The sequence below is a fragment of the Felis catus genome, chromosome F1, assembly GCF_018350175.1.
Source record: "Felis catus isolate Fca126 chromosome F1, F.catus_Fca126_mat1.0, whole genome shotgun sequence".
Lineage (NCBI taxonomy): Eukaryota > Metazoa > Chordata > Mammalia > Carnivora > Felidae > Felis > Felis catus.
Genome location: NC_058384.1, coordinates 39070686 through 39093298, shown reverse-complemented (window position 1 = coordinate 39093298; position 22613 = coordinate 39070686). Strand labels below are relative to the sequence as shown.

The following is a 22613-nucleotide window of genomic DNA, read 5'->3' as shown; positions in this document are numbered from 1 at the left end:
ATCATCTCTCCTTCAGATGGTTTTCACTGCCTAACTCTCCTCCCTTTTTTCATTTTTGCCACCACTCAATCCATTTCCTCTAAAATTATTCGTATCATGTAACTCCCCTGTTTTAAACACTTCAGTCACTTCCTACCGCTCTTCGAATAAAATCCACATTTCCTGTGGGGCCTTGTACAGCCACTCTGTCTGCTCCTCTCAGATTGTGCCCTACTCTCCTGACACATAGGCTTCCTCTCTGGGCCTGCAAGAGGGCCAGCCCAGCGCCAACTCAGAACACTGCATTTGTCCTTCCTCATTACCATATTCATGGTGCTTTGCACTTTGCCTGGCACTTGGAAGGTACTCAGTATTTGTTAAAACGGATGAAAGCACAGCCTCCTCTTAAGAGGACTGTGGGAGAGAGGTTTTAGGTGAATGCCAGGAGGTTAAGGTTGTAGGAGAGTTTGACTGTGGAATGAGTTCTAAAGGATACAAAGGAAGGCTTTAAATGGGGGAGTATGGCCAGGCAAGTGGAAGCACAGAGAATTTTGAGGTTTGTGGTACCATAGCAGGCTATATAATTATGGTATGACAGGTAGACTATTAAAAAATAGACCAGGGTTTAATGTGGCCAACCTGTCAACACTCTTCATATGATTTTGGGCAACACAAAATTTCTGAAGGTTTAAGGTTTGGGTCAGGGCATAACTCTAGAACCCTTCTGTTCCAAGTCATTTTTTTCATACTTTTTAGGAATGCTCGATTTGAGGACTTAATTTTTTTTTTTTTTTAGAAATGTATTCATTATTTTTAGTAATCTCTACACGAAATGAGGGGCTCAAACTCAAGACTCAGAGATTAAAAGTCACATGCTCTTCCAACTGAGCCAGCCAAGTGACCCTGGAGATTAATTTTTAATTACTGTGGGGAACAGTAGTTTATTGATGATTTCATTGTGTCTCTATTACATTAGAATAGAAGTTTTCAGACTTTTATTCATGACCCCATAGTCAAAAATACATTTTATATCACCTATGATACAAATCATATATAACGTTTTCACACAAAATAACATCTTTCTTATTGCCTGCTGATACATTCTATTTTTTTTTCTAGTTTCATTGAGAAACAATTGACATACACCACTGTGTAAGTGTAAGGCATACAGCATGGTGGTGTCATTTACATTTATTGTAAAAAGATGACTCCGATAAGTTCCTCTATTTCATTTTTTGAAAAGTGCTGGATAGGACCCACCAAAAACGCATCTGTAACTTGAAAAACACTATTCTAGAAGATGAGGAGTAGCATTTCTCTGAACGAGAGCATAGCATCTACGTCTATATCTACATCTGTCTTGGTTTTGTCCCTTCTAGAGGGAATGAGGGAAAGAGATGGAAAGGGTAGAGAAAAAGGGCTTCTGTTTGTGACTCTAGTTTTTACATCAATATTGACAGCAGCTTCTGAATATTTTTGAGTGAATAAACTAACAATTCAAAAGGCCTCTGTCCCATTTCCTTTTCCTTGCTCTGTTTCCAAATGCCCGTCGCACAGGGCGCTGGAATGGAGAATAAGTGACTAATTCTTTTCCTTTGATCCACTTTCTGTCACTTTTGTCTTTATTAACGGGAAACATCTTTTATTGCCACACATATCATAGGCAGGCCTTGAATTGCAAAATTATCGTGCTGTTAAAAGGTCATATAAATTATCCTAAAGAAAGGCGAATTTTAAATAATTTCATGAACTACCTAGAAATTATAGGGCAACATGTAGAAGTAAAAATATTTTAAGTTATAATCCTTTAAATGAACAATGTCCATTAACTGTAGGCTACGATGCTGAAGTACTCTCAGAGAACTTGGTAGCATTTTTACTGAAAGAAATAAAGTTCAGTGACTGCACACATTTTTATGTTTCTTTTATTTTTTTTTTCCAGTTAGTAGGCAGAGGATTATTGTTAAGAAGCTGGAAGATACAAAAAAGAAGAAAAAGCATCCAGCATTCAGACAACTATTTAAGCAACATTTTGTTGTATTTTTTTTCAGTTTCCCCTATAGAAATGTAACTATTTTTCCTCAAGATTTTATTTTTAAGTAATCTCCACACCCAACATGGGGTTCACACTCACAACCCTGAGATCAAGAGTCATACGCTTTATCAACTGAGCCAGCCAGGTGCCCCATAAAATGGAGCTTTTAAGTCTTACTTTAGTTCATAGGTATCTAATTACTGATCATTGGTAACTCTTCACTGTTATGATGAAATATATAACATTCTGAATGCCTTTGTTTGTAATTCTTTATACCTGTGTCTGGATTATTTTAGTATGATAAAGTCTATAAATACACTATACTAGGTTAAAGGGTTTGAAAATTCTTAAGGCTTTGATATTGCTAAATTGACCTCCAAAAAGTTTGTGCCTGTTTACTTACTTACCTGCAGGCTGTGAAAGTGCCCATCTTAGGCTCTTTTCTTTAGCAAACTCTAGATATTTCTAAGGAACGTTACCTTTTGAGAGAGGAGAAATGTAATCATTTTGATTTACATTCTTTGGTGATTATTTTGAAAGTTGTTTTCTTCTGTTTATTGGCCATATTTCTTTGTTAATTGATATTGCCTACATCTTGACTTAAGCATCATCTAAGGGGCACCTGGGTGGCTCGGTTAATTGATGTTCCAACTTTAGCTCAGCTGGTGATCTCGCAGCTTGTGGGTTTGAGCCCTGCATTGGGCTCTGTGCTGGAACCTGCTTCAGATTCTGTCTCCCTCTCTTTCTGCCCCTCCCCTGCTCATACTCTGTGTGTCTCTCTCTCAAAAATAAATAAACATTAAAAAAAAAAAAAAGACATCATCTAAGTTAAATGCATGATTAATGCAACATCCCTTTAAAGTGTCCTAAACTTCCCATTTTGCAGTTTACATTAGGACTGCTTTTCTGGAGGTTAGTTTATATCAAAAGGCTTAAAATATGCACAGAGCATTTGAGCTACCAATTATAATTCTAGGGATATTTTCTATGGGAATATTGTGGAATGTGAACTAAAGATGAGCAAAGATATTCATCCTAGCACTGTTCATAGTAGTGGAAAAATTGAAACATTCTAAATGTCCAGACAGGTTAAATAACATATTCTATTTGTAGAGAGTGCAATCATTAAAAATGATTTTATAAAAATGGAAAGATGCTCAACATTTATTCACTTAAAAAAAAGTTGTAAAATGTAAGATGATACTTTCTTTTTGTCAGAATGTGTGCATAGGAAAAAAACCTGGAAGTGTTAACAAAGTATTATTTCTGGGTGACGGGATTGTGCGTGGTTTTTTCCCAAGTCTTTGCTTATTTGTCTACAGTGATACTTACATGCATAAAAGTAAAGCTCTGCAAAAACCAACAAAAATGAGGTGACCTAAATTGCATCAAATATCAGTATCATCAGTATCACTGGAAGCAAAAAGCATACTTGAGGTAACGTTATAGAGTGTATCAATACATGGTTACTTTAGTTGAAATATATTTTAAAATAAGCTAAAGTATCTTTAAACTCACTCTCATCATTTAGTTGGAATGTTATTTGCTCCATTTTAAGTTAATGTGAAATTTAAATTCACTTTTATGATTTTTGATAGATCTTTTGTTAATATGCTAATGTGAAAACTTTTTACCTCTGCTTGACTCACATTGTCAGTCATCTGAGTGAGATGTTGCCCTTCTTATGCAGATAACACACATTAATTCAGATTATTAGAGTATGTTGAGAGTTTTTCTGAACCCTTAGAATGGTTCTAGGATGGTTCTCTGTTTGACAATAAATCCTATGCCTTTTTCCTTTTTGAAGGAAAATTAATTTTTAAAGGGAGACTGAATTAGTTTGTGTCTTAAACTACATGAATATTAAAGAATATGATAGAAATTCATTTTAGTTATATATAACCAGTGTCTTCAATAGATGTGATCACCGTTACATTCTTTAAAACTCCTGGCTCTACCCACTCAGGGATGATTGCTTCTTCCACATCTTTATAGCTTTAAATAAGGGCCAGCATATCTGGAATTTTACTCTAGTTTTTTGCTGGAAAAAAAAAAATTGCTGAAGCCACAGTATCACATTTATTTTTGAAGCAGCTATTTGCACTCGTTAGTTACCAAAAACCACCCCTGAATATCACATGCATAGAAAATGACACCTGGCTCAAGAAAAGGTATCTGGTACTTGGCAGAATGTAAGTGGGGTAGAGATGTCTGGAATTGAGAAAAGTGTAAAGTTTGCTGAAATCTTTAAGAACTCTTGTTAGAAATCTTTCTAGAAAATCTCAGTGGGCTCTTTAGAGACAATTCATGCTGAACTCCACAGCCACTATTGACTAACTTATAGTTAACTAGAAGCTACAACAAATTGTAAGGCAATTGAACTAGACTTTTTGGTTTTTGTGTAGTCTCTTCTTGCTGAGTTTTTTTTTTTTTTTGCCTCTCTGTTCTGATTACATGGTGCCCCTGGAGGGCTGTTTGGCTACTTTGAAGAGTCTCATTGGGCTCTTAAGTCATATATGGTAAGATTTGCCATAGGGCCCTTTCCTCAAGGATATGTGGTTTAGCTTTTTGAATCTTTCCGTCTCTATTAATTTCCTTGAAAGAGAGCTATCTTCTCTTCTCACCATGGTTGTTTCTCACTTTATTTCTTCCTATTAAATTTATTTAATATCCTCATATAGACATTGGTCCTTTAGGGAAGAGAAAAACATAAAACATTTGACAAAGAGTGTATCAGGGTATTGAACTGTGTGGGACAGATCTTATCTGTGGGGCTAGAATGGCCAGACTGCAGAGAAGAATGAGGATTTGAATCCAACCTTCCCTACAAGGGTTCACTAGTGTTCTTCTATTAACTTCCTTCTGTGCAATGGGTTCTACCCAAGAGATTTGTAGATTGTAAGTAAATTAAGATTCTATGAGGGGTGTGGGGGTGGGTGAGGAGAAAGAATGAAGCGCCAATTACACCTATGTAGCGAGTTCCTTTGGTTTTCTTAATATTCGTTAAAGTGGGGGTGCCTGGGTGGCTCAGTCGGTTGAACATCCAACTTTAGCTCAGTTCATGATCTCACAGTGTGTGAGTTCGAGCCCCGCATCGGGCTCTGTGTTGACAGCTCAGAGCCTGGAGCCTGCTTTGGATTCTGTGTCTCCCTCTCTCTCTGCCCCTACCCTGCTCATGCTGTGTCTCTCTCTCTCTGTCAAAAGTAAATAAACACTAAAAAATTAAAAAAATATATTCATTAAATGGATTCATTCAACAAATAGTACCTAACACAGTCCCCCTCCATCACCATTTGAAAGTTTGTTTTATGCCACTTTGTTTTTTCAAAAGACCTACATTAGTACTTGTTTTCACCAACTGAGATAAGTCTGAAGAGGATTTTCATTTTTACAGAATGGCAGTTGTTTCTTTGCTATAGGATACTTGAGCTTAGGAGAGGTTTCATAGGAACACTGTGTTTTCGGAGAGTGGGGGAAACTTGTAACTTCCTGGCACTGTTTGAGGTCCTGGTGCTACAGTGGCAAACAAAAAAGTAATGTCCTTGCCATCTGAGTGGTATAGCTAGTATCTTTAAAGCTGGTTTCTGAGTAGGGTATGTATTTAAATACTTCCATGAATAATTACTCCAAAATGGTGCTAAAGAAAACTAAGATGTTTTGGGGACCCATCTCGTAAGTTGTCACAGAGGACCACAGCTTCCCGTAAACTCCTGGGCTGGATGGACCAGTCACTGGATATGACTTCTATCCTACTTCTCCAGTGCTCTACTTGATATAAACTAAGTCCATAACATTTTAATATTCATCATATACTTCCTGGAACACCCGTATTACTCATGTTTCTGAGAATAAACTTTTAAATCTGGGTTGAAATGTAATCAAGATGTGAAAATGTTCATGTTTTTTGACTTGTTAATCCCAGTCCAAGAATTTGCTTGCTTGCTTGCTTTATTTTATTTATTTATTTATTTATTTATTTATTTATTTATTTATTTATAGTTTATGTGAAAGTGAGAGAGAGCATGAACAGAGAAGAAGCAGAGAGAGAGGGAAAGAGAGAGAATCCCAAGCAGACTCTGCACTGTCAGTGCAGAGCCCATCATGGGACTTGAATTCAGGAACTGTGAGGTCATGACCTGAGACGAAACCAAGAGTCAGACACTTAACCAACTGAGCCACCCAGGCGCCCCCCCAAGAATTTGTTTTAGACTTTCTAGTAAACTGTGTCTTTAGTGTTATTTTTGATGGTGTCCCCCAAACAAAAGAAAAATGCCCAATATCCCACAGAAGGAGCATTTAAAACAAATCACAAATTTTATCAGATGGTATATTTCACCACTGAAAGTTACAAATGGAAATGTCTGCTATATATGGAAACATATAAAGCAAAAAAGACATAATTCTAAATAGCACGTATAGTATAAAGAAAATTTAAAATTATGTTCATGTATTGATAAGGAATGAAATATTTGATATGGTGCAATGACAGTATTATGCCATTAATCCTTTCCTTCTTTATGCTAATTTCCTTTACTGTTGCTATAATATTTGCACAAAGGTAAAATAACTGAGTTAATAATATCCATGCTATACCTGGTTTTGGAATGATTATTGATAGAGGCAAAAACTGTATAATATCGAACCCAGTGTATGGGAAGGTGATGAAAACAAGTAAAACAGCTAAAAATGAATGTTGAACTTTTATGCTTTCTTAATTTTTAGCTAGGCTTTAAGTTACCATGATAATACCATGACCTATCAATGTGTAGCATGTCTGAATATATCTCAAGAAGGTTGATCTGGTGTGTATTCATCTAGGTTGTTGGGAGTCCCATTTTCTTTCTTTCTTTCTTTTTTTTTAATGTTTATTTTTGACAGAGAGAGAGAGAGAGAGACAGAGCATGTGGGGGAGGGGCAGAGAGAGAGGGAGACACAGAATGGGAAGCAGGCTCCAGGCTCCGAGCTGTCAGCACAGAGCCCAACGTGGGGCTGAACTCACAAACTGTGAGATCATGACCTGAGCCGAAGTTGGACGCTGAACCAAATCAGCCACCCAGGTGCCCCAGAAGTCCCATTTTCAACAAATGTGTGGATTGATACCAGCAGAATCTTTTCACCCTAAAATTATTCAAAGTAGACTTGTACCATAGACGTGATGCGCCCAAGGAAATGGACTATATTGCAAAACCATGGAATAATTCAGGGAATGCAAAATAAATACACTGCAGTTAGTTAGGCTAGGCAGTAAATTTACACCTAGATTCAATTTCACAGTTACTGCTGCTAAGAAAAGTTCCTGTTAAGTAAAATCTTTTCCTAAGAATCCAGATATAATGAAAACTAGAGTATCCTAAAGTTACAGGTTAAGACAAAATGAAGAAATTAAAATGTCTTTGATAGAGAATCTACAAATTCACCATTGAATTAGTGAATTGAGTATTTTTACTATACCACTGATAAAAATAAGGATGGCAGGAGATTTATAGTTGCTTGTTAAATTGAATGGACTTGCAGATGATTTTGTAGCCGGAATCTTGCAGTTTTAGATACCTTAATGTTTAAAAACTTATTTTGGGAAATATAAGCCTCTTCTTATACTTGAGAGCAGTTTAAACTTTGAGCTGTCAAGATCTTTCTTAGAATCTGTCTGGAATGGGAAGACTTGTATCACTTATCCATGGATATGTCAATTACAATGCCTTTTACCAAATCTTAATTAAAAACAGAATTCCATATTGTTGTATAGCAGCCTAGGGCAGCAGTCTAAGAATAGTTTTACATATGCCTTCCCGTAGCCAGTAAGCAGCTATTTACCTCACCTTGGGTCTACTATTCATTTAGTCACTCATTCATTCATTTTTAAGAATTTGAATATCTACTAGGTACCAGGCACTGTGTCAGGTGCTGGAATACACTGATAAACGAAGAGAGTCAAGGTTCTTGCTCTCCTGGAAGTAACATTCTAGTGAAGTAAGCAGAGAATAGCAAACAAGATAACCGGATTGTGATAAGTGCTACAAAGGAAGGACACAGGGTGGTGAGCTAGAGTAAAACAGGGGTGGGGTATGCTTTAGACTGTAACCCTGGGAAGAGTTAAGATCAATCTTGGACTGTGTTTCAGTTCCTAACACTTCTAGGAACAGCCTCTGAGTCCATTAGTCAACTTGACCAAGAAACTTCTGAAACTCCAATATGTTTGAATCTATGGAGACAATCTTTAGAATAGCTCCTATTTGGTTCAATGAACACTTTAGCCATGGTTTATTATTATTATTATTGTTTATTATTTTTGAGAGAGAGAGAGAGAGAGAATGAGCAGGGGAGGGGCAGAGAGAGAGAGAGAGAGAGAGAGAGAGACAAGAATCCGAAGCCAGCTCCAGGCTCTGAGCTGTCAGCAAAAGCCCTTTGCGGGGCTCCAACTCTTGAACCTTGAGATCACAACCTGAGCCAAAGTCAGATGCTTAACGGACTGAGCCACCCTGGCGCTCCTAGCCATGTTTTAAATGTGGGATCTGTACTTAAATTTTAACACCCACTTTTTAAATACGGTATGTAGCAAACATATTCACTTCTAAGCAGAATCTTTTTAATGACTTAAGGCAAGTATGCCTGCCTCTATAATCTCACATTTCAAACTATATTTTTATTTTGATGAGCTTTGTTCCTTTATTTGTGCATTCATTCATTTACTCAACAAATACTTATTGAGAACCTACTAGGTCCTGGAGATACTGCAGGAAACCAAATAAATAATAATCTCTGCTCTCATGTGGTTATAGTCTCTGGTGATGCCACATGGTTCCTTTTCTTTTTCATTGCTGACTTTACAATAATACAGCGTTAATATCACTTCTTAACTTAAGACCACATTGGGAAGGCAATCTTTATGTGATGTAAATAGACCTATTTCATGTTCTGCTGTTCTTAACACTTAAGCATTATTGTTATCAGTGATTTTTATTCTTTGGGATGTGGGTAATTTACCTTTTATTAAGGTAATTTTGCTATGTTAGATACTCAACTCTTTTGGCCATTAGAGTGCTTTTCTTTGTTTAGGAGCATATAACTACTTGTCCCTGACTGATTGTGCAGTCATGACATAGCTAGAGTAAAGATCCAACTTTAAACATTGTGAGATAAATCATTTCCACATTCTTGCTTAAGTGGCCATTTTAGTGTAGAGAAGCACATTTTCTTTTGAAAGCCAACGCGAGTGTCTCCTTGACCCAAGGTCTCAACAATTTTTGAGCAACATAGGTATGATGGTTTAGAAAGAGTTTGATAGATCAAAAACAAATGCTGTGAAATTTAAATTTTTTCCCTTTGAAGAATTATTGACAGAACATTCATTTGAAACAGTATATACATATATATATATATATATATATATATATATATATATATATATATGTATATATATATAAAATGGGGTCTATTTTCATTTCTTATTATTTACTGACATACCAAAATGACCATGTCTGAGTTTCCTAAGCATTAGCTTAGCAATAGCATGACTTCTCTAGACAGATTTCTGAGTTCTTATGAACATTTTGGTCTCAAGGCAGTGAAACAAATCAGTAGAATTTGGTAGGTTTTTTATTTTTCCTTTTTAATGATTAGATAAGAACAACTCTGTCTCCTTTCGTGTGCGAACATTGATGACCAATATCTACATGAACGCAGAGTGCAAGTAGTCAGCGTTCAGGCTCATTCCCCACACGATTTGTGGGGTGATTCACTGCTTTTGGTAGCAGACGCAAAGCAAGAAGAGAGGCCCCACTCTTTATTTGCCTGTGAAGGGCTGGGACGTCCAGGTTCACTGGGTGTGAAAAATCTGTTTTAGAGGAAAAAAAAAACATCAAAACAAAGTCCTCATAGCTGTGTACTTTTCTACCTTTGGAGCTAGGATCCAAAGTCCAGTCTCGATAGGACTTACTTGCCTTCCAGAGGGCAGGGGATGGCCCCAGAGCTTTGCACAAACTGGGTCCTCTGTAGAAATAGTAGGAGCTTGGGATACAGAATAACACAACCAGTTTCTTTAGGAGAGGGAGTTCCCTAGGGGCGGAGACGTGTACCTGGTCAACCTGACTGTATCCTGGACTCCGGTGAATCTGGGTTGACTTTGGACAGGTAAGAGGGGGTTGAGGCAATACTGATGTGAGTATTCTGTCGGCTGTCAAATGTTGGACAAGTACTCTGCTCCCAATTTTTAATGGCTAAATATTTTGAAATAAGCTGTTTATAGTTTTAAAAGTATTTATGTACTGACTTATTTATACAGAGCAGAGTATGGAGCATTGTACATAACACTTTTTTCTTTTGAAATTGATCAAAACAGTAGATCAACATTACCAAAAGCTAAGGGAAAAGGGGGGGGGGAATAACCCATTATCCTACCTTCTGTTTTTTCTGCATGAAAATAGATTTGAGAGCTGTAAGTGTGGTTCAGTAAGTTAAGTGCCTGACTCTTGATTTCAGGTCAGGTCATAATCTCATGGTCATAAGATCAACCCCTCGTGGGATTTGTGCTGGGTGTGGAGCCTGCTTAGGATTCCCTCTCCCCCTCTCTCTGCCCCTCCACTGCTTGCACATGCACTCTCTCTGTCTCTCTCTCTCAAAACAAACAAGATTTGGATACGGTCTCAATCATAATGCACATATAATTTGTATTCTGCTTTTTTTTTTAAGGTTTATGTATTTAGGGGCGCCTGGGTGGCTCAGATGGTTAAGCATCCGACTTTGGCTCAGGTCATAATCTCGTGGTTTGTGAGTTCAAGCCTGCGTCAGGCTCTCTGCTAACAGCTTAGAGCCTGGAGCCTGCTTCGGATTCTCTCTCTCTCTCTCTCTCTCTCTCTCTCTCTCTGCTCCTCCCTTGCTTGTGCTCTGTCTCTCTCTCTCTCTCAAAAATAAATAAACATTAAAAAAATTTTTTTTTAATTTATGTATTTATTTTTGAGAGAGAGAGAGAATGTGAGAGAGAGTGAGTGGGGAAGGGGCAGAGAGAAAATACCAAGTAGACTGCACTGTTAGTGCAGAGCCACACATGGGGCTTGATCTCACAGACTGTGAGATCATGACTCTAGCTGAAACCAAGAGTTTAGATGCTTAACGGACCGAGCTGCCCAGGTACTCCTGTGTTCTGCTTTAAAAAAAAAAATTGTTTTTTAATGTTTTTATTTTTGAGACAGAGAGAGACAGAGCATGAACAGGGGAGGGTCAGAGAGAGGGAGACACAGAATCCGAAGCAAGCTCCAGGCTCTGAGCTGTCAGCACAGAGCCCGACGCGGGGCTCGAACCGTGAATGTGAGAACATGACCTGAGCCAAAGTCCAACGCCCAACTGACTGAGCCACCCAGGCACCCCTCTTCATAATTCATTTTTAATGTCTGTGTAATATCTCATTAGAAAGATGTACCATAACTAACATTTTCCCTATTATTGGGCATCTAAGTTGATTCACATTTTGTAGTGAACATCTCTTTTGGGGTGAGGGTGGGGGCGGGGATCATTTCTTAAGATCAGTTCCAGCAGTAAGATTACTGTGTCAAAGGGAAGAGACATTTTTATGACTCTTGATACACATTGTTAAACTGTTTTACAAAAGGTTTGACCTTCTTTGCACAACTTAAAGGTGAATCATCAGCCATGATCCAGGGCTTACATTTTGGACAGTTAATTATTATTTCCATATTAGGCAGAGAGACAAGTTCTGTGCACATTTGAACTTCTTCTAATTGCTTTCATTACATAGAGCTGACTTGTCGAGAAAAATGTCCTGGCTGTGAGACATTCCAGACAACAGAGCCATCACTTTTGAAAAGTTTGGACCAATCCCAATTTTGTAATCAGTTCCCAGGGCTGTTCATATTTCTTTTGGCAGAGATGTCTGTCTCTGTGGTCAAATGCAGCTGAATGGTTGAAGTCACAGGGTGAGCTGATCAAGGTGCCTATTTTAGCATTAGGTTGGCAGTCTGGGGCCAGGTGTCTGGGTATTTTGAGAGAAGTCATTTTGAAAAGTAATTTGCAATTCATAACCGTGAATAGTATCAGAAGAGTCATATGCAGGTCCTCTATGGAAATTCTCCCTCCTCCCCTTCCCTATACCAATTGGAAGATAATCATTGGGTTTTGGTGGAAACACATGAACTGCAAGGAAGTCAGGATGCTTTAGTCCTGGCCACACATCTCATGGTGCCTGTGCTTTGAGCTGGGTTTCCCCCTCTGACAAGCAAGAATGTTGGAAGCAAGAGTCCCAAAGTCCCTAAAATTTTTTAGGTTCTCTGTCCAGTGGGTGACTCCAATTGTATCTTCATTTTTAAAAGAAATGTTTAGGGGCGCCTGGGTGGCGCAGTCGGTTAAGCGTCCGACTTCAGCCAGGTCACGATCTCGCGGTCCGTGAGTTCAAGCCCCGCGTCGGGCTCTGGGCTGATGGCTCAGAGCCTGGAGCCTGTTTCCGATTCTGTGTCTCCCTCTCTCTCTGCCCCTCCCCCGTTCATGCCCTGTCTCTCTCTGTCCCAAAAATAAATAAACGTTGAAAAAAAATTAAAAAAAAAAAAAAAAGAAATGTTTATTTTTCGGAGGAAAAGAGAGGGCACATGTGCGAGTGGGGGAGGGGCAGAGAGAGAGGGAGGGAGAGAGAGAACCTCAAGCAGGCTCTGCACATGATTCAGGACTCGGGGCTCAAACTCACACACCGTGAGATCATGACCTGAGCTGAAATCAGAGTCAGATGCTTAACTGACTGAGCCACCCAGGCGCCCCTGTATCTTCATTTTTGTAGCCCAAGATGTAATTTCCCTATTCACTGGTGGTTCTGTCAGACAACAATGGAAAAGAACAGGATGTGAAACACAAACCAATGTTTATATTTTGACATTTCCACTAAAAGGTTTCATGGCATATATAATTAGAACTAATGGCTATAACTATGTTAACCACCTATGGCTTGAAATTACTGAGACCATCCCTGTTCCTCATTAATACGTTAAACATAAAACCAGGAAAAAAAAAATAGCACTCACTCTTGTCCAGCAGGTTGAGAGGAAGTTGATCCGATCTGTGTAACTGGTCTTGAATTTACTGACCATTACTTTATTTGCTGACTGTAAAAATTCTAGCATAAAAAATAGCATTCTCAGCAGCAACATTTTCAAACATGAAGGCCAACGATATTTTATTTAGCATATTTATTTATTTATTTATTTATTTTTATTTTTGAGAAAGAGACAGAGTGCAAGCAGGGGAGGAGCAGAGAGAAAGGGAGACACAGAATCCAAAGCAGGCTCCAGGCCCTGAGCTGTCAGCACAGAGCCCAATGTGGGGCTCAAACCCACAAACTGTGAGATCATGACCTGAGCTGAAGTTGGACACTCAACCGACTGAGACACCCAAGTGCCCCTAGCATAGCATTTTTAAAATCTAAAAGCAATTTGATAAAAGAAAACAAAACAAAACAAAACAAAACCACAACTTTGGCCATTTAGGGGAGGAATAAAGGATACAGTCACTTTCTGTTAGCTCAACTGAATTATTTTTCACTTAGTCTCTTAATAATAGTAGCTATTCTCATTTTCTCCTATGAAGGCACAGTCAGAAGAGAGATTTAATCATGAAGTTTGTGGTCACTTTAATGTAGTTGCTCTTAGAAGGCTTTTCAGTTGACTATGGAAACTTCATCATGAGAGGCAAGGTGAAGGTCACTCTAGCTGAGTTCGAGCAGTTTACTTAACCTGTCTGCTTCTCTACTAGTAAAATGGGTTGTTGTGTGGATTCAAGCTAATATAGTAAAAGCACCAAGCTACTCTCTTGCACGTGAGGATGCTATATTTAGAGAGGAACCCAATTCTCAACCTCTCCCCAAGGGATAGTTGCAGGAAAGTGCTGGATGTCAGGCCTGAAGGGTTGAGACAGTTTGAAAGTTTGAAAGCAGCTTTTAGCATCATAAAGCCATCCATATTCTTTCATCAAATTCAGCTGTTTTGTTTTTTGTTTTTTTGAATGCCTATGATGAACCAGGTACTAGGGGTACTATTGTGAACAAAACAGAAAGAGGTCCTGCCCTGCCGAGTGGACAGACAATAAGTAAACAAACAGGATTCACCAGATGGAGATAAGTGCTATTAAAAAAAGAAAAAAACAAAACAAAAACAAAAACAGAGTATGGAGATAAGATAGAGAGTGATAGGATGGGAGGGATGCTGTTTTGGATAGGGCTTTCGGGTCAAATAAGATCAGCCTCTTTGACCAGAAGACATTGGAGCAGTGTTCCTGAAAGAAGTGAGGGTGCTCTGAACTTGTGATACGAATGCTGGGCAGAAGATATCCCAGTCAGAGAGAACAGTATGAGCAAAGGCCCTGAGGCAGCAGCATGTTTGGTATGTTCTACTAAAGAGGCCAGTGTTGTGGCTAGAATGGAGTAAACAAGGAAGAGAATGGGACTAGGGACTGAGACCACAGAGCTGGGTAGGGTGGCTGGATCATATAAAGCTTTGTACATTAAAATAAGCACATTCTTTGGCTTTTATTTTGAGTAAAATGGAAGCTAAGGAGATTTTTAAAAAATATATTTTATTTACTTTTGAGAGAGCACAAGCTGGGGAGGGGCAGAGAGGGAGGGGCAGTGAGAGAGGGACAGAGGATCTAAAGCGGGTTCTGTGAGCCCGATGTGGGGCTTAAACTCATGAACTGCAAGGTCATGACCAGAATCGAAGTCAGGTGGCTCAACCGACTGAGCCACCCAGATGCCCCAGCCATGGAGATTTTTGTGCAGAGAAGTGACATCACCTGACTTTAAAGGAGATTTTTTAGTGTGATATAGAGTCAGGAAATGGAGGATAGGGTGGATGGGAAGAGGTCACATAGAATTGTGCTTTCCAAAATTGTAGCCACTAGCCATAGGTGGCCATTTTAATGTAAATCAGTTATTTAAAAATACGAATTCATATTCTTTTTTTTAATTTTTTTTTTTTTTGAGAGAGAGAGAGAGTGTGTGCACGCGTGCAAGCAGGAGAGGAGCATAGAGAAAAAGAGAGAATCCCAAGCAAGCTCCGTGCTGTCAGCACAGAGCCCAAGGCAGGGCTGGATCTCACGAACGGTGAGATCATGACCTGAGCCAAAATCAAGAGTCAGATGCTCAACTGACTAAGCCATACAGGCACCCCACAGATCCATAATTCTTAATTGCACTACCCACATTCCAAGTGCTCAATAGCCACATGTAGCTAGTGGTTACTATATTGGATAGTGAAATAGAAATAATTTCCATCATCACAAAAAGTTCTGTTGGACAGTGCTGATGGAATCTTAAAGACCTTCATAGAGTCTTTGGCTTTTACTCCGGGTAGATGGAAAGCCGTTGGAAGATTTTAAGCAAAGGAGGACATGCTCTGAGTTATGATTCTGAAAGATCACTAGGGTTGCCATGTTGAGAATAGACTGTGAGGGGCAAAGCTCAGAGACCATTAATTATCTAGTTGGGAGATGATTGTGTCTTGGTTGGTTGCAGTGGTGATCATGAGAAATGGTTGGATTTTCAACATAGTTTGAAGGCAGACTCGGTAGGCTTTTCTGATAGAATTGATGTGTGATTTGAGAAGAAAGTGATAAAAGTGTTGTGGCTGAAGATGACGGGAGAGAACATAAAGCACAGGTGGAAGGATTGAACACACAGAGGAAGAGTCCCATTCATCATGAACTGGGAGACAGAGCAGGGCTGCGGCTGGAAGAAAGAGGTCTGGAGCGCCCTCATCTGAGTACTAAAAGACGGAGAGGTAAAGGGAGATAGGTGTGCCGAAACTGTAAGAATGGTGGAGAAGATTCCAAGTAGTTATTGGAAAGGGCCCATTTGAAGTTGGGGATTATGAAACTATCTACTCTTTTGATTCTCTCCAGCAGAATGTGACTGCTTGCATACAAGCAAGGGGGAAAGAGATGAGTGGGTTCATTCAGGGCTGATGTTTTTCTGGATGGATTTGTGACAAGGATATTATAACATGGAGTCAAACTTGATAAAGAGGAGAGTGAAAAAAGCAGAGGGCTGATGAATTGGGAGGAAGTAGAGGGATCAGCACATTTTCTTTGTTTCTTTTTTTTTTATTTCTAACGTTTATTTATTTTGAGAGAGAGAGAGCACAAATAGGGAAGGAACAGAGAAAGAGAATCCCAAGCAGGTTCCGTACTGTAAACGCAGATCCCGATGTGGGGTTGGAACGCATGAACTGTGAGATCATGACCTGAACCCAAACAGAGAGTCGGATGCTTAATCAACTGAGCCACCCAGTGGAGGCACTAATAGTTCTAAGAACAGTTGCAGCTGTAGACCATGCAAGTTAGAAGGAGAGATGCACATCGAGGGGTGCCTGGGAGTCAGCAATTTCTCAGATGGATGTTTCAGGTGACAACAAGTTCCAGCCTTTGGAATCTATGCAGCTGTATCTTCATTCTGGGCTGACTTGCTATCTCCCGGGATTCCACATAATCTGATCTCACTGTGGATCTCATGTAGGCGGGTTTGGAAACCAAAAGCCCAAGAGCATGGCTGTGGGGCCTACCCCGCAGTTCCAGGCCCAAAGCAAATAGGCTGTGTCACCATGGACCTTGAGGAGATGAACTTCATAGTCCCTTCCATCTCTCATCTGTGACTGTATGGCCTCATTATAATTACAGTCTTTTTCCAAACACTGACCTTCAAGATGGACCCTGGGGGATTTGCCTATTAAAAATACGCAACTTGGGGTGCCTGGGTGGCTCAGTCGGTTAAGTATCCGACTTTGGCTCAGGTCATGATCTAGTGAGTTCGAGCCCCGTGTCAGGCTCCGTGCTGCCAGCTCAGAGCCTGGAGCCTGCTTCTGATTCTGTGTCTCCTTCTCTCTCTGCCCCTTCCCTGCTCATGCTCTGTCTCTATCAAAAATAAATAAGTGTAAAAAAAATTTTTTTTTAGATGCATCTCTATCAAAAATAAATAAATGTAAAAAATAAAAATAAACAAAAATAAGCCTGGGTGGCTCAGTCAGTTAAGCAGCCGAGTCTTGGTTTTGGCTCAGGTCATGATCTCAGGGTTCATGGGATCGCGCAGGATCTGATAGCACAGAGCTGGCTTGGGATTCTCTCCTTCTCTCTCTGCCCTTACCCTGCTTATGCTCTTTTTCTCTTTCTCAAAATAAATAAACATTAAAAAAATATGCAACTTTGCAAATATTTATCTGCTGCTTCTTGGAATATTAAACTCTTGGAAAGCTGTCTTCTGGGTCACATGACAGAATGTTGGCCATGTGGTCACCTGAGCCTGTGTGACAGGCATTCTATACCAGCTGCATCTGGATCTAGGTGTCCTTCAGACCCTACTCTCTCCAATGCTCTCCACCTAACAAGCATTTCTCCCTCTTTCTCTGTATCTCTCTCTATTTTATTTTATTTTATTATTTTATTTTATTTTATTTATTTTATTTTATTTTGTGTCGCCTGGTGGCTCAGTCGACCAAATGTCTGACTTTGGCTCAGGTCATGATCTCACGGTTCATGATTTTGAGCCCCACATAGGGCTTTGCCCTGACAGTGTGGAGCCTGCTTCAGATTCACTCTCTCCCTTTCTCTCTGCCTCTGCCCCTCTTGCTCTCTCTGTCTCTCAAAAATAAACAAACATTAAAAAATATATAAATTTATTTTAAGTAATCTCTAAGCCCAACATGGAGCCTGAACTCACCACCCTGAGACAGGGAGTGACATGTTCTACCAGCTAAGCCAGCCAGACACCCCGCATTTTTCTCTTTTAATTGTGTTAGTGCCTCATAGGAGAGCTCCTTCAGCAGAAGTGATAGAGGCTGTTGCTCTCAGAATTGAATGCAATATTGTGACCTGTAAATTCCTATGACCGTTTCAACATTTTGTTGATATTTATTCAGGAGAGATTCCAGAAGGCAAAACTGCCCCCTCCTTTCCCCTCCTCCTCCTCACCAATCACTCTAACCTTTCTCTTGGGCTGTGAGAGTATTAAGAACAATCTAAGGTAAATTTTTAACACGATGGTCTAGCTTGGGCTTTGTAGGCTTGGCTAAATGAAGTAAGTGGTAGTTTTTAGCCAAAATAACCGGATTGTTTGGACAAGTTTTCTCCTTTGAGTTTTCTAGGGTCATTGGAATGATCTAACTACCTTACCTGCTATTTGAACTGGCTGATCTCTGGAAGGACAGAAAACAAAAGAAGGGTGTTGAAATGCAAATAGACAGCTCTAAATTCCAGTCCCGGGCTGCCAAAATGGAGCCAAAACTGACAAGGAGGGTCTCCACAGAGGTCTGTGGAAAGCTCTAGAAAAATCTCACAAGATGTATTCCTTTTCGTGAATTGGAGTCCTCCGGTAGGTAAGAAAAACAAAAACAAAATAAAAACAAACAAAGGATTTCATACTTGGAATTTGCTCAGTACCAGTTGAATAGCTAATTGTTTCTTGTTTTCATCCCCCGACACCCCTCCTTTTTTTTTTTTTCTGCCTGAATAGATAATCCTTACAAAACATCCATTCATTCTACAAGTGAAAATTTCAGGAATACTCGATACTGACCTTGGCAAGACTAATGGACCGAGATTGAGTGATGGATTTGTGTGTGTTGTGTGGCTGATGTGCGTTTTGGTGTTTTGTATGCTAGTTTAAGGACATTTAAGCGATTGGATAGAAAAGATTTATGACATCTTAATTAATGAATATGATGAAGGCTTCAACTTATAGATGAAATGATAAGATATAACATTATATTTATAGCTTATTTTTGAGCACAAATTTGATTGTGTTTGTTGTTTCAAGAAAGGACCTGCTGATAATTAATGCTAGCTTTCCAATGTGACCACTTTAACTGATATGTAAACAATTATTTTTTTGTTAGGAAAATAAAATAAGGGGGCAATACAGCCTAGTGAAAAGGACACACAATATCAGATTCTTAGTTTTCTATATTAAATTCGGGCTCTTATTTGACTTCTGCTCTGAACTGGCTGTGTGACTTTGAATAAGTGATTAAGTTCCTTTTTTAAAAAACATATAAAATTGGAATGAGAAATATGTGATGGTGAAAAAAATATTTGTGAAGGCGTTTTAAAGTCCCAGGAGGAAAGCACAATCAGAAACCACAGTCAGGTTGGCTTTATCACTGAAAATATCTGATTTTGTCAGTAAACCTACATTTTAGTATATTAGTTTTTTTTTTTTTTTTTAAGCCATTTAATTTCAAGTGCTTACAAAATCTTCAGTATGTTAATGGAAAGAAACGCCATACACTCCGGATGGCTACATAGCAACTTTATTCGGGTAAAATAATCTCTTAAATCCTTGTATACAGAGTCACTAACTGTTGGCTTTATAAGGTCAGTTTCAGCATACCAGCCCTGTGGCTGTTAGGAGCTGAGCGTGTCCAAGATAGCATTAACTCGAACAAACACAAACAGCAAATCATTTAAACAGTACCAGTTGATCTGTATGTAACCCGGTCTGAAAAGAGGATTCCTCAAAAAGCTCACCAGCAAAGTTACGTTAGTTACGGAGATTGTTAGGTGGTACCCGAGGAGGTTAGCTATGCCTTATTAAAAAGCAGAGGTTAGAAAATGGAATCTTAAATTCAGATACTCAAACAATTTTAAAGGCTACAACTTGCAGGCCAACCTTTATTTCTGACTGCTGACTACTTTTGAAGGAGAAAACTTTGGAAACTGATATTCTGGTTCCCAGGTCCTCAAAGAAGCGAAGTGAAGAAGTAAATTCTGCTGGGGTTAGCAGAAGCCTTGCGGTTTTAGGAACGGAGGATGCCAGGCTCCCTGGGTTCTGAGTTCCAGTTATTGACTCTGTCCGTGAGTCACCCTGACTAGTCACCCACTGTCTTGTGTTTCCTTCTTTAGGGAAGAGCTAAGACTATTGACTTTTTTTTTTTAAGATTTTATTTTTAAGTTATCTCTACACCCAACGTGGCTCGAACTTACAACCCTGAGATCCAGAGTTGCATGACTGCAACTACCTACCGACTGAGCCAGCCAGGCGCCCCAGACTATTGACTTTTTCAGAGGTTGCAAAACACATTATAAAAGGATAGGATGGCACTAAACAAACCTGTAATTATGAAATATTAGAGGGGGTACATATTAATAAAGGCAAATGCATTCCTTTTTTTTTTTTTTTAAGTAATCTCTACACCAACATGGGGCTTGAACTCACAACCCCAAGATCAAGAGCCACATGCTGTACTGACTGAGCCAGTCAGGCACCACTATAAGGGTAAGTGGATTCTTTTGAAAATTAGAAGTTGATAATCTTTATGTAAGAATAGGGCGTTTGACTTCAAAATACAGTTTTATGTTTGGACATTGTGAATTTGGGTCCTTGCTTGTTCTGTTAATCTATGTTGCTTACTGAAAGGAAACTGTTAACAAGTTGCCTTACTGGAATGGTTAATTGCTTGTCAGGGATCAGAATCCCCCCAGTCCTTCTAGAAACGTGTATTTAAATTTAGTAACCTGACTTTCAAAGAGGGAAACTAATATTTATTCATTGAGTGGAGGGCACTGAGTATGGGTTTCTGTATGTGTTGTAAACAAACCAAAAGTACAGAGTGAATCCTCTAGAGACCCTAAAAAAGTTATTTGTTTATTTGTTTTGAAGGAAACTGAGGCACCCATTTTTTTCCTCACTTTCCCAGGACCACTATTAAGCACCAGCTTGGGTTTTGAATTCTGTCTTCTTGCTGGACATCAAGTCGAGGCCTCCTTAACACAGCAAACCTTTCAAAAATGGAACCCAATGTTTGTTAGTTTTCTTAATGGTGCCTCTCATAATTAAAAAAAAAAAGTATAAATTTGAGCTTTCCATCCTTTCAGACTTGTTTAGACCCTCTACCAATCTACCCGGTCCTGAGAGCCCTTCAGGCTTTCCATCAGTGTCAAGCATCCCTTTTCTGATTCCAAGTGATGGACTATATTCTCATCACCCCAAATTAACAGCTATTGTTATTTTTGTCATATCTGTTTCAATTTTTTAATGACATAAAACATTGGAGATAAGGTCAAGTTTCCTTTGAATACTAATTCGACTTCCATTTCTTCCTTCTGTCCTCACCTCATAGAACCCCTGTTTAGTTTGATATGTGCTTTAAAAATATTTTCTATATGGGGGCTCCTGGGTGGCTCAGTCAGTTGAGCATCCAACTTTGGCTCAGGTCATGATCTCACAGTTCATGAGTTCAAGCCCCACATCGGGCTCACTGCTGTCAGCACAGAGCCCGCTTCAAATCCTCTGTTCCCAGCTCTCTCTGCCCCACCTCCACTCATGCATGCTCTTTCTCTCTCTCTCAAAAATAAACGTGTAAAAAAGATGTATTTTCTATATGTTTATGGCACCCGTAATTAATATGTAGTATTGTTTTATGATTTTAAATACATATGAATGGTTCCATGTGTACTTATTTTTCTATGATTTGCTTACTTTCACTGAATGTTTTTTGATATCTATCCATGTATCCATATATACATATATCTATCCATATATATTTATATTTATATATAAATATACCAGATATAAATTATTTATAATTTCCTGGTATTTCATGGTATGAATAATACTACATTTTATTAATCAGTCCATTAGTGGATATGGGATCTTTTTATATTAAAATTTTATTTTATTTTATTTTATTTTTTACAGGATCATTCTTTTATTTGCTTATTTATTCATACACAACACAGACTATTAGGGAGATATGGATTGTTTTACAATGTTAGCGAACATAAACAATGCTTACATTATTTTTACCTATGTCAGATACAGGTGTTAGTTTTTTAGGCTGGATACCAGCATGTAGAATCACTACATTTTAAATATGCCAAATATCACTTTCAAGAGATATCACCAAATTGATTTTCAACTGTTTGAAAACTGTTCCCTAAATACTCTCAACACTTGTTAGACTTGCTTCCTTTAAAATTTATTTAAAAACAATTTTTTTTCTTGTGCTAAGGACTCAAGATCTCTTAAGCAACTTTCAAATATGCAATGTGGTATGGTTAACTATCGTCACTAAGCTGTACATTACGTCCCTATCGGGCTTCTTAATTTTTGCCAATTTTAGTGGTAACCAATGGTTTTCTCTCGGGTTTTCTAGCTTCCTTTCAGTTCATTATATTTGCAGTCCTTCCCTAAGGACCGATCTGTTCAGAGGCTCTCCGGGCCAGACACTTCAGAGGCTTCTCACTATCTGCTCAATCCAAACCGCGGCGGCCCCAGCCAGACGCTCTGCAAGCAGCCCGCGTAGCCTCCTCTGTACGTGCCTGGCTGCACCAAAATGAGCTACTCACCATTTTCTCAAATGCAGCTCTTGTTTTTCTGCCTCTGCAACTTGATCACGCTCTTCTGTGTTACTTTATTGATTCAATAAATATTTAGTGAGTTCTTTACTTCCTGCCAGGTGCCGGGAATGTAAGGGTGAACCAGAAAGGCAGTATCTAGGCGTGCACGGAGCTTACGATTTCTAGCAGAGGATGGGAGGGGCAGAAAGAAACCAGTAAAAACAAACAAACAAACAAGATCATTTTTCATAGTTGTAAGTACTATAAAGAAAGCGAAATGGAA

The 22613-nt window shown here is 39.0% G+C and overlaps 1 long non-coding RNA gene across 2 annotated transcripts in view; it reads left to right on the top strand.

Annotated features, from left to right (window-relative positions):
• Nucleotides 1-9518: 9518 nt before the first annotated feature.
• The window catches only part of LOC109495688, a 33311-nt gene continuing 20216 nt past the window's right edge, over nt 9519-22613 (top strand). Inside the window, exons 1-3 of one of the 2 annotated variants that reach the window (XR_006591706.1) lie at nt 9519-10144; nt 20175-20267; nt 20689-21242. This is a non-coding gene — a long non-coding RNA (uncharacterized LOC109495688). Of the gene's footprint in view, nt 10145-20174; nt 20268-20688; nt 21243-22613 lie in introns of those variants that run through there. The other variant, XR_006591705.1, reaches the window with a different exon arrangement.